The sequence below is a fragment of the Taudactylus pleione genome, unplaced genomic scaffold (genome assembly GCF_031769625.1).
Source record: "Taudactylus pleione unplaced genomic scaffold, aTauple2 ptg000282l, whole genome shotgun sequence".
NCBI classification, from domain to species: domain Eukaryota; kingdom Metazoa; phylum Chordata; class Amphibia; order Anura; family Myobatrachidae; genus Taudactylus; species Taudactylus pleione.
Window position 1 is genome coordinate 13,855,606 of NW_028284684.1, and position 10,525 is coordinate 13,866,130.

The window sequence follows — 10,525 nt, forward strand, 5'->3', positions numbered from 1 at the left end:
TTATCAATTTTTATAGCATTCACATAATTTGGGCATAATTTAGCAGAAGAGATTTGGAGTTTAATATTCCTCATGCAGAGCTACCATTGGTCTCTAGCATAATAGTCTTTTAGCCATTCAAGGATTTCTAAGCAAATTCTAATTAGAAAAAAGTTGATAAGGGGTAATGGGTTTTGCTAAATTCATTTGAGCTTTTTAAAGGATCTTGAATTACTAAATATACAATCAAGCATCAGAAATGGTCAACCATAAATCAATTCATAGAAATACCTATAAACACTGGCAAATCAACAGTAAAATCCTAGAACATCTCAGTCCAGGGATTATCGGACATGGGTAGAGTAAGAAAATGATAGCTGGGGCAATTTCTATAAGCATTTGACCTAGCTCATGATGCAGAAGAATCGACATGGATCTGATATATGGTGAAAGAATACACTAACAAATTGATGTATAAATGATTTCAATCATTTTCATTACCCAAGGAAATTTTAACAACTCTTAGTTGAAAATCACTTTTCTGGACTGGACCAGAAATCACAGCACACAGCTGATCTTCGTTAGTATAGTGGTGAGTATCTCCGCCTGTCACGCGGGAGACCGGGGTTCAATTCCCTGACGGGGAGGCTATAACTTTTATTTCTCCAATATTCCATTTCAGACACAGTGGAAAAATAATAATACAAATGTTATGGCATGCATAAATAACTACCCAAACTATAATATATTGAGATGTGTACTTAAAGGAAACCCTCATAGATCCATACAAATGGAATAGCAGATAGAGAAAACAAAATGTACCAACTGTAATGATATACTTCTATTACCATTTGTTGGCGTTCGGTGGCTATGGAATAAATCAGAATGGTTTGGTATTTTGGGAAGGTTTATACATACTTACATTTTTATATGTAGAAATTAAATATAGGCAAGGAGGTTGGCATATTGGTGTATGCCACTTTTTGGAATGAAAACTGCACACATTTTCTAGGACATCAAACTACAACATTCAGAATTATTTTGACATTTCTAGCATTGAAAGACCACATTGCTGGGCCCCATTCTCAAGAACAGTATAGGTCAAGTAACTTCTCAAGCAATTTTCTTGTGCTGTCTAAGCCCAACTCCATGAGGTGGGTCCTCAAGACCCAAATTCCATTTTGCAATGGTTAGTAGAATGGATTTTATTTTTTAACAAGCACTTCATTTACATGTCTTTGGCAAGCACCCAAAAATTTTCCTAAGGACTATGGGCCTGATTCAGACACACTCGCAAGCGCACAACACTCGTAAGTGGTTCGACGGTCCCCCACTACCCATGCGCCGCCTCCGGCGTGTGCATGCGCAAGATCTGTCCAGTGACGGCTGCTCCATCGATATGGGTCTAGCTACAAGACGGAGCGGCTGTCAATGTTTATTGATAACTCACCGCGTTTTGTATGCGGGGAGGGGGGGGTGGCTGCACAAATGCAGGCATTCCCTTAGGAACGCCTGGTGTTTGTGGGTGGCCCTACTGACATCACTAGTGATGTCAGTAGTGGACTTCCTGTTCTATTAGAGCAGGAAGTTTACTCGCTCTCGTGAGAGCTCAGACCCTTCCACAGGGTCTCCTCGCAAGCCTGATGGTCACGATAATCGCGATGGGCTCCAGGCCACTCGCAAAAGCTGTGGGTAGTCACCCACAGCTTAGCGAGCGGCCTGATGAAAGAAAAAAACAAATACAAAACATAAAAAACCGCCGTTATTCTGAGCAAGCACTCACTAGCAGCAAGCGGCTCTGAATCAGGCCCTATATCAGCTATAATCTAAAAGATATTGCTTAGAACATGTACAACATGGCAAATCCAGCATTTATTGGACTTTATATTCAGGATTCCCATGTATTAAAATTGTATGGTATAGAATATCCAGAAAATGCATAGATATTTATTGGTGCCTTAAAAGAAGAGTGAATATATACATATATATTTTTTTTTTAATTAAGTTGGAAACAGTAGCTGAATAATAGAATAAATTATCAATTTTTATAGCATTCACATAATTTGGGCATAATTTAGCAGAAGAGATTTGGAGTTTAATATTCCTCATGCAGAGCTACCATTGGTCTCTAGCATAATAGTCTTTTAGCCATTCAAGGATTTCTAAGCAAATTCTAATTAGAAAAAAGTTGATAAGGGGTAATGGGTTTTGCTAAATTCATTTGAGCTTTTTAAAGGATCTTGAATTACTAAATATACAATCAAGCATCAGAAATGGTCAACCATAAATCAATTCATAGAAATACCTATAAACACTGGCAAATCAACAGTAAAATCCTAGAACATCTCAGTCCAGGGATTATCGGACATGGGTAGAGTAAGAAAATGATAGCTGGGGCAATTTCTATAAGCATTTGACCTAGCTCATGATGCAGAAGAATCGACATGGATCTGATATATGGTGAAAGAGTACACTAACAAATTGATGTATAAATGATTTCAATCATTTTCATTACCCAAGGAAATTATAACAACTCTTAGTTGAAAATCACTTTTCTGGACTGGACCAGAAATCACAGCACACAGCTGATCCTCGTTAGTATAGTGGTGAGTATCCCCGCCTGTCACGCGGGAGACCGGGGTTCAATTCCCCGACGGGGAGGCTATAACTTTTATTTCTCCAATATTCCATTTCAGACACAGTGGAAAAATAATAATACAAATGTTATGGCATGCATAAATAACAACCCAAACTATAATATATTGAGATGTGTACTTAAAGGAAACCCTCATAGATCCATACAAATGGAATAGCAGATAGAGAAAACAAAATGTACCAACTGTAATTATATACTTCTATTACCATTTGTTGGCGTTAGGTGGCTATGGAATAAATCAGAATGGTTTGGTATTTTGGGAAGGTTTCTACATACTTATATTTTTATATGTAGAAATAAAATATAGGCAAGGAGGTTGGCATATTGGTGTATGCCACTTTTTGGAATGAAAACTGCACACATTTTCTAGGACATCAAACTACAACATTCAGAATTATTTTGACATTTCTAGCATTGAAAGACCACATTGTTGGGCCCCATTCTCAAGAACAGTATAGGTCAAGTAACTTCTCAAGCAATTTTCTTGTGCTGTCTAAGCCCAACTCCATGAGGTGGGTCCTCAAGACCCAAATTCCATTTTGCAATGGTTAGTAGAATGGATTTTATTTTTTAACAAGCACTTCATTTACATGTCTTTGGCAAGCACCCAAAAATTTCCTAAGTACTATGGGCCTGATTCAGACACACTCGCAAGCGCACAACACTCGTAAGTGGTTCGACGGTCCCCCACTACCCATGCGCCGCCTCTGGCGTGTGCATGCGCAAGATCCGTCCAGCGACGGCTGCTCCATCGATATGGGTCTAGCTACAAGACGGAGCGGCTGTCAATGTTGATTGATAACTCACCGCGTTTTGTATGCGGGGAGGGGGGGGTGGCTGCACAAATGCAGGCATTCCCTTAGGAACGCCTGGTGTTTGTGGGTGGCCCTACTGACATCACTAGTGATGTCAGTAGTGGACTTCCTGTTCTATTAGAGCAGGAAGTTTACTCGGGCTTGTGAGAGCTCAGACCCTTCCACAGGGTCTCCTCGCAAGCCTGATGGTCACGATAATCGCAATGGGCTCCAGGCCACTCGCAAAAGCTGTGGGTAGTCACCGACAGCTTAGCGAGCGGCCTGATGAAAGAAAAAAACAAATACAAAACATAAAAAACGCCCTTATTCTGAGCAAGCACTCACTAGCAGCAAGCGGCTCTGAATCAGGCCCTATATCAGCTATAATCTAAAAGATATTGCTTAGTACATGTACAACATGGCAAATCCAGCATTTATTGGACTTTATTTTCAGGATTCCCATGTATTAAAATTGTATGGTATAGAATATCCAGAAAACGCATAGATATTTATTGGTGCCTTAAAAGAAGAGTGAATATTTACATATATAAATTTTTTTTAATTAAGTTGGAAACAGTAGCTGAATAATAGAATAAATTATCAATTTTTATAGCATTCACATAATTTGGGCATAATTTAGCAGAAGAGATTTGGAGTTTAATATTCCTCATGCAGAGCTACCATTGGTCTCTAGCATAATAGTCTTTTAGCCATTCAAGGATTTCTAAGCAAATTCTAATTAGAAAAAAGTTGATAAGGGGTAATGGGTTTTGCTAAATTCATTTGAGCTTTTTAAAGGATCTTGAATTACTAAATATACAATCAAGCATCAGAAATGGTCAACCATAAATCAATTCATAGAAATACCTATAAACACTGGCAAATCAACAGTAAAATCCTAGAACATCTCAGTCCAGGGATTATCAGACATGGGTAGAGTAAGAAAATGATAGCTGGGGCAATTTCTATAAGCATTTGACCTAGCTCATGATGCAGAAGAATCGACATGGATCTGATATATGGTGAAAGAGTACACTAACAATTTGATGTATAAATGATTTCAATCATTTTCATTACCCAAGGAAATTATAACAACTCTTAGTTGAAAATCACTTTCAAGACTGGACCAGAAATCACAGCACACAGCTGATCCTCGTTAGTATAGTGGTGAGTGTTCCCGCCTGTCACGCGGGAGACTGGGGTTGAATTCACCGACGGGGAGGCTATAACTTTTATTTCTCCAATATTCCATTTCAGACACACTGGAAAAATAATAATACAAATGTTATGGCATGCATAAATAACAACCCAAACTATAATATATTGAGATGTGTACTTAAAGGAAATCCTCATAGATCCATACAAATGGAATAGCAGATAGAGAAAACAAAATGTACCAACTGTAATGATATACTTCTATTACCATTTGTTGGCGTTCGGTGGCTATGGAATAAATCAGAATGGTTTGGTATTTTGGGAAGGTTTATACATACTTACATTTTTATATGTAGAAATAAAATATAGGCAAGGAGGTTGGCATATTGGTGTATGCCACTTTTTGGAATGAAAACTGCACACATTTTCTAGGACATCAAACTACAACATTCAGAATTATTTTGACATTTCTAGCATTGAAAGACCACATTGCTGGGCCCCATTCTCAAGAACAGTATAGGTCAAGTAACTTCTCAAGCAATTTTCTTGTGCTGTCTAAGCCCAACTCCATGAGGTGGGTCCTCAAGACCCAAATTCCATTTTGCAATGGTTAGTAGAATGGATTTTATTTTTTAACAAGCACTTCATTTACATGTCTTTGGCAAGCACCCAAAATTTTTCCTAAGGACTATGGGCCTGATTCAGACACACTCGCAAGCGCACAACACTCGTAAGTGGTTCGACGGTCCCCCACTACCCATGCGCCGCCTCCGGCGTGTGCATGTGCAAGATCCGTCCAGCGATGGCTGCTCCATCGATATGGGTCTAGCTACAAGACGGAGCGGCTGTCAATGTTGATTGATAAATCACCGCGTTTTGTATGCGGGGAGGGGGGGTGGCTGCACAAATGCAGGCATTCCCTTAGGAACGCCTGGTGTTTGTGGTTGGCCCTACTGACATCACTAGTGATGTCAGTAGTGGACTTCCTGTTCTATTAGAGCAGGAAGTTTACTCGGGCTTGTGAGAGCTCAGACCCTTCCACAGGGTCTCCTCGCAAGCCTGATGGTCACGATAATCGCGATGGGCTCCAGGCCACTCGCAAAAGCTGTGGGTAGTCACCCACAGCTTAGCGAGCGGCCTGATGAAAGAAAAAAACAAATACAAAACATAAAAAAACGCCCTTATTCTGAGCAAGCACTCACTAGCAGCAAGCGGCTCTGAATCAGGCCCTATATCAGCTATAATCTAAAAGATATTGCTTAGAACATGTACAACATGGCAAATCCAGCATTTATTGGACTTTATATTCAGGATTCCCATGTATTAAAATTGTATGGTATAGAATATCCAGAAAACGCATAGATATTTATTTGTGCCTTAAAAGAAGAGTGAATATTTACATATATATATTTTTTTTAATTAAGTTGGAAACAGTAGCTGAATAATAGAATAAATTATCAATTTTTATAGCATTCACATAATTTGGGCATAATTTAGCAGAAGAGATTTGGAGTTTAATATTCCTCATGCAGAGCTACCATTGGTCTCTAGCATAATAGTCTTTTAGCCATTCAAGGATTTCTAAGCAAATTCTAATTAGAAAAAAGTTGATAAGGGGTAATGGGTTTTGCTAAATTCATTTGAGCTTTTTAAAGGATCTTGAATTAATAAATATACAATCAAGCATCAGAAATGGTCAACCATAAATCAATTCATAGAAATACCTATAAACACTGGCAAATCAACAGTAAAATCATAGAACATCTCAGTCCAGGGATTATCGGACATGGGTAGAGTAAGAAAATGATAGCTGGGGCAATCTCTATAAGCATTTGACCTAGTGCTCATGATGCAGAAGAATCGACATGGATCTGATATATGGTGAAAGAGTACACTAACAAATTGATGTATAAATGATTTCAATCATTTTCATTACCCAAGGAAATTATAACAACTCTTAGTTGAAAATCAATTTTCTGGACTGGACCAGAAATCCCAGCACACAGCTGATCCTCGTTAGTATAGTGGTGAGTATCCCCGCCTGTCACGCGGGAGACCGGGGTTCAATTCCACGACGGGGAGGCTATAACTTTTATTTCTCCAATATTCCATTTCAGACACAGTGGAAAAATAATAATACAAATGTTATGGCATGCATAAATAACTACCCAAACTATAATATATTGAGATGTGTACTTAAAGGAAACCCTCATAGATCCATACAAATGGAATAGCAGATAGAGAAAACAAAATGTACCAACTGTAATGATATACTTCTATTACCATTTGTTGGCGTTCGGTGGCTATGGAATAAATCAGAATGGTTTGGTATTTTGGGAAGGTTTATACATACTTACATTTTTATATGTAGAAATTAAATATAGGCAAGGAGGTTGGCATATTGGTGTATGCCACTTTTTGGAATGAAAACTGCACACATTTTCTAGGACATCAAACTACAACATTCAGAATTATTTTGACATTTCTAGCATTGAAAGACCACATTGCTGGGCCCCATTCTCAAGAACAGTATAGGTCAAGTAACTTCTCAAGCAATTTTCTTGTGCTGTCTAAGCCCAACTCCATGAGGTGGGTCCTCAAGACCCAAATTCCATTTTGCAATGGTTAGTAGAATGGATTTTATTTTTTAACAAGCACTTCATTTACATGTCTTTGGCAAGCACCCAAAAATTTTCCTAAGGACTATGGGCCTGATTCAGACACACTCGCAAGCGCACAACACTCGTAAGTGGTTCGACGGTCCCCCACTACCCATGCGCCGCCTCCGGCGTGTGCATGCGCAAGATCTGTCCAGTGACGGCTGCTCCATCGATATGGGTCTAGCTACAAGACGGAGCGGCTGTCAATGTTTATTGATAACTCACCGCGTTTTGTATGCGGGGAGGGGGGGGTGGCTGCACAAATGCAGGCATTCCCTTAGGAACGCCTGGTGTTTGTGGGTGGCCCTACTGACATCACTAGTGATGTCAGTAGTGGACTTCCTGTTCTATTAGAGCAGGAAGTTTACTCGCTCTCGTGAGAGCTCAGACCCTTCCACAGGGTCTCCTCGCAAGCCTGATGGTCACGATAATCGCGATGGGCTCCAGGCCACTCGCAAAAGCTGTGGGTAGTCACCCACAGCTTAGCGAGCGGCCTGATGAAAGAAAAAAACAAATACAAAACATAAAAAACCGCCGTTATTCTGAGCAAGCACTCACTAGCAGCAAGCGGCTCTGAATCAGGCCCTATATCAGCTATAATCTAAAAGATATTGCTTAGAACATGTACAACATGGCAAATCCAGCATTTATTGGACTTTATATTCAGGATTCCCATGTATTAAAATTGTATGGTATAGAATATCCAGAAAATGCATAGATATTTATTGGTGCCTTAAAAGAAGAGTGAATATATACATATATATTTTTTTTTTAATTAAGTTGGAAACAGTAGCTGAATAATAGAATAAATTATCAATTTTTATAGCATTCACATAATTTGGGCATAATTTAGCAGAAGAGATTTGGAGTTTAATATTCCTCATGCAGAGCTACCATTGGTCTCTAGCATAATAGTCTTTTAGCCATTCAAGGATTTCTAAGCAAATTCTAATTAGAAAAAAGTTGATAAGGGGTAATGGGTTTTGCTAAATTCATTTGAGCTTTTTAAAGGATCTTGAATTACTAAATATACAATCAAGCATCAGAAATGGTCAACCATAAATCAATTCATAGAAATACCTATAAACACTGGCAAATCAACAGTAAAATCCTAGAACATCTCAGTCCAGGGATTATCGGACATGGGTAGAGTAAGAAAATGATAGCTGGGGCAATTTCTATAAGCATTTGACCTAGCTCATGATGCAGAAGAATCGACATGGATCTGATATATGGTGAAAGAGTACACTAACAAATTGATGTATAAATGATTTCAATCATTTTCATTACCCAAGGAAATTATAACAACTCTTAGTTGAAAATCACTTTTCTGGACTGGACCAGAAATCACAGCACACAGCTGATCCTCGTTAGTATAGTGGTGAGTATCCCCGCCTGTCACGCGGGAGACCGGGGTTCAATTCCCCGACGGGGAGGCTATAACTTTTATTTCTCCAATATTCCATTTCAGACACAGTGGAAAAATAATAATACAAATGTTATGGCATGCATAAATAACAACCCAAACTATAATATATTGAGATGTGTACTTAAAGGAAACCCTCATAGATCCATACAAATGGAATAGCAGATAGAGAAAACAAAATGTACCAACTGTAATTATATACTTCTATTACCATTTGTTGGCGTTAGGTGGCTATGGAATAAATCAGAATGGTTTGGTATTTTGGGAAGGTTTCTACATACTTATATTTTTATATGTAGAAATAAAATATAGGCAAGGAGGTTGGCATATTGGTGTATGCCACTTTTTGGAATGAAAACTGCACACATTTTCTAGGACATCAAACTACAACATTCAGAATTATTTTGACATTTCTAGCATTGAAAGACCACATTGTTGGGCCCCATTCTCAAGAACAGTATAGGTCAAGTAACTTCTCAAGCAATTTTCTTGTGCTGTCTAAGCCCAACTCCATGAGGTGGGTCCTCAAGACCCAAATTCCATTTTGCAATGGTTAGTAGAATGGATTTTATTTTTTAACAAGCACTTCATTTACATGTCTTTGGCAAGCACCCAAAAATTTCCTAAGTACTATGGGCCTGATTCAGACACACTCGCAAGCGCACAACACTCGTAAGTGGTTCGACGGTCCCCCACTACCCATGCGCCGCCTCTGGCGTGTGCATGCGCAAGATCCGTCCAGCGACGGCTGCTCCATCGATATGGGTCTAGCTACAAGACGGAGCGGCTGTCAATGTTGATTGATAACTCACCGCGTTTTGTATGCGGGGAGGGGGGGGTGGCTGCACAAATGCAGGCATTCCCTTAGGAACGCCTGGTGTTTGTGGGTGGCCCTACTGACATCACTAGTGATGTCAGTAGTGGACTTCCTGTTCTATTAGAGCAGGAAGTTTACTCGGGCTTGTGAGAGCTCAGACCCTTCCACAGGGTCTCCTCGCAAGCCTGATGGTCACGATAATCGCAATGGGCTCCAGGCCACTCGCAAAAGCTGTGGGTAGTCACCGACAGCTTAGCGAGCGGCCTGATGAAAGAAAAAAACAAATACAAAACATAAAAAACGCCCTTATTCTGAGCAAGCACTCACTAGCAGCAAGCGGCTCTGAATCAGGCCCTATATCAGCTATAATCTAAAAGATATTGCTTAGTACATGTACAACATGGCAAATCCAGCATTTATTGGACTTTATTTTCAGGATTCCCATGTATTAAAATTGTATGGTATAGAATATCCAGAAAACGCATAGATATTTATTGGTGCCTTAAAAGAAGAGTGAATATTTACATATATAAATTTTTTTTAATTAAGTTGGAAACAGTAGCTGAATAATAGAATAAATTATCAATTTTTATAGCATTCACATAATTTGGGCATAATTTAGCAGAAGAGATTTGGAGTTTAATATTCCTCATGCAGAGCTACCATTGGTCTCTAGCATAATAGTCTTTTAGCCATTCAAGGATTTCTAAGCAAATTCTAATTAGAAAAAAGTTGATAAGGGGTAATGGGTTTTGCTAAATTCATTTGAGCTTTTTAAAGGATCTTGAATTACTAAATATACAATCAAGCATCAGAAATGGTCAACCATAAATCAATTCATAGAAATACCTATAAACACTGGCAAATCAACAGTAAAATCCTAGAACATCTCAGTCCAGGGATTATCAGACATGGGTAGAGTAAGAAAATGATAGCTGGGGCAATTTCTATAAGCATTTGACCTAGCTCATGATGCAGAAGAATCGACATGGATCTGATATATGGTGAAAGAGTACACTAACAATTTGATGTATAAAT

General features: G+C 38.9%; 2 non-coding genes across 2 annotated transcripts; both read left to right on the forward strand.

Annotated features, from left to right (window-relative positions):
• The first annotated feature begins 2,568 nt into the window (after positions 1 to 2,568).
• TRNAD-GUC (transfer RNA aspartic acid (anticodon GUC)) lies at positions 2,569 to 2,640 on the forward strand. The gene has a single exon. It is a non-coding gene; the product is annotated as a tRNA-Asp (tRNA).
• A 5,968-nt stretch (positions 2,641 to 8,608) lies between these two features.
• On the forward strand, positions 8,609 to 8,680 carry TRNAD-GUC (transfer RNA aspartic acid (anticodon GUC)). Its single transcript has one exon. It is a non-coding gene; the product is annotated as a tRNA-Asp (tRNA).
• The last annotated feature ends 1,845 nt before the right edge of the window (positions 8,681 to 10,525 follow it).